Genomic DNA, 2,500 nt, shown 5'->3' on the forward strand with positions numbered 1-2,500 from the left:
AAAAAGAGAATAAATCAACGAGTGAAGCAACGTGCCGACTGCAGGAAAAACACACTTGTGAAAGTTCATTTAGATTATTAGTATTTTTTTTTTGTTGTGGATTTAATTTATTCTACCAGCTCAAACTAAAGGTGGAAGGCGTCTTCATATATTCACCATTTAGCAAACAATCGTCAATATGCAATAAAAAAATAATAAAACGCAGACGTCCACTGTGCACAAATCAAGCACATCTTTTTTTATTTTTTTTATTATTATTATAAGTCAGAAGTGTTTGCATGCAGGTGACTCGCTATTTAATAGCTGCCGGTTTAATTGATGTGTGAATCCTCCTTTCAGCTACTCTCAGACTCTCCTCCCGTGTGGCGTTCAGGTTCATGTCTCCAACGTACACATTTTAATTGTCAATATTTTCCCCTTTTTTTTAAAACCTGCAACGCCGTATTCGGCCACTAGGGGCAGCAGAAACGAGCTGCAAACGCAACTTTTAATAAGCAACCGGTTACCTTTTATTTTATTGTTTATTGACACGTACGGAAGACTCAAAGCAATATCTGCATTACGTTTCTTGTCACCTGGAAAAATATACGTCCAATATTAACTAATATATATATATATATTTAGCTTTTCTTTTTTTCTTTTGTCTCTAGCGTAAAAATGGCCCAAGCCACCGGCCTAATACTGGTAAAAATGTGTTTTTTGATTTGCTTTATTCACCATGAAGTATAAACAATGGTAATTATAATAATGAATTAGTGGCGGGTTCTGGTTACAGAAGATCAGTTAAAGTTAGGTGTTCGCACACTTTGGGAGATCTTTTGTCAATGTGACACTGGGAGAAAAGAAAGAAGTGTACTTTACATAATCCAGATGTTTCAGTGGAAGTCGGCTTCAGGGTGTCATCTGAGGGTGACATTTTAAATGCAGGTGTTGTGTTGACACTAATGAAGTAGCAGTTTATTATTAATGCACAGCAACATGAGAAAAGAGGGTTATGGTCCAGTTCTTGATCATATGGTAGAACTTCTCGTGACGACGACGACATCAAATTTAATTTGTTCAGTTCATTGTGATCCGAGCGGCGGCGCCTCCTCCTCCTCCTCCTCCTCCTCCTCCTCCTCTTCCTCCTGCTTCATCAGCTTCCTCCATCTCCTCTGTGGAGAAAACAGGATATTAAAGATGGGGGCACTTGGCCTCCAGTAAATAATGAATCCTGTGAATATTATGGACGCGTTTGAGCTTCGGTCCTTCTCGCGCTTTACCAGCACACTTCAGCTGCGTGTGCGTGTGTGTGTGTGTGTGTGTGTGTGTGCGCGCTGCCCGTGATGTTTCAGCTCGGAGGCTTTATTTTTGGTGATAATGAGAAACACTTCTTTTTTTTTTAGCCTTTCTTTTTTTTTTTAAGTCGTTTTAATGCCACCTGGCGTTCAGCCATCTTCAATGAACTTACTTTGGCGTTAAAGCCCTTTTTTTTTTTTATGGGATGTTTCCATTAGTTTAATCCTTCTTTAGAGGCGCTGAATGGATAAGAGGTTTTTATTGGGGAGTAAATCAGCTGCATTTTACTAGAATAGATTTACTGCGGCTTCATCGTCCTCGGCGACGGCGATAAAAGATGTCGTAGTTCATCTTCTCTCTTCAGAAATACTCTTTTTAGTGAATAGATTTCCTTTTTAATATGTTTAGTTATACAAATAATTTATTGTATTTTTTTTTTGTTGCCCTTTTTGAATGCAAACAGGCATAGTTGATTAGTACTAAACACACATTACACGTGTGGGGGGGTTATTGGTGTTTTTTTTAGTATTTGATGCATTTAAATTTGAACGTGATTGTAGACAAAAAAGATTTCACTTAAAGCCCCACACACACACACACACACACACACACACACACACACAGCTCATCGTTAGAGGATCATCAAGGTGAGTTTAATCCTCCGGGGAGCTTCAATACTGGACTCCTTGGCCTATTTTATATAAAAGGTGTGTTTAAATATCCATCACCCAAACGGCTTATCATATGTAATGCTGTGTCTGATCCCAGCTGTCGTTGAAGGCGGGTTCACCTGTCCAGGTGGCCAGTCTACCGCAGGGCTCATGTGGAGACAGACAACTTAGACCTGCCGGAGAACCCGGAGGGAACCCACGCTGACACGGAGGAGAACAGGGACCCCTCTTGCCGTCTGTAACCACGACACCCCCACCGTGACTAGTGAAAAAGGGGAGAAAAGAAACCCTACGGCTGGTATCTGCTTTTTGAGGAACACGACAAAGTGGCTTCCTCCGCCGCCGTCGGCCTGCAGGGCTTCAGCACCTCTCTGGGTCAGGAGGTGTGTGTGTGTGTGTGTGTGTGTGTGTGTGTGTGTGTCAGTCACATGCAGCGTTTCCAGTAGATGAACTAACCGGTGGTCCAGCAGAGGAGAGGCGTCACGTCTTTGTGCTCGCGCTGCGTTCCACATGTCGGAAGCCATTCTCTCTCCTCCTCCTCCTCCGCCTCT

At 42.1% G+C, this 2,500-nt stretch overlaps 1 protein-coding gene across 3 annotated transcripts in view; it reads left to right on the top strand.

The window, feature by feature from the left end:
• Nucleotides 1-5, top strand: part of LOC117751519 (nardilysin-like) — a 20,844-nt gene extending 20,839 nt beyond the window's left edge. For all 3 annotated transcript variants that reach the window (XM_034563434.1, XM_034563435.1, XM_034563436.1), the window contains one exon: nucleotides 1-5. This exon is cut by the window's left edge. The gene's annotated coding sequence lies outside the window, so the exon portion shown is untranslated.
• The last annotated feature ends 2,495 nt before the right edge of the window (nucleotides 6-2,500 follow it).

Source organism: Cyclopterus lumpus, chromosome 22, assembly GCF_009769545.1.
Source record: "Cyclopterus lumpus isolate fCycLum1 chromosome 22, fCycLum1.pri, whole genome shotgun sequence".
In the NCBI taxonomy this organism is placed as follows: Eukaryota; Metazoa; Chordata; class Actinopteri; order Perciformes; family Cyclopteridae; genus Cyclopterus; species Cyclopterus lumpus.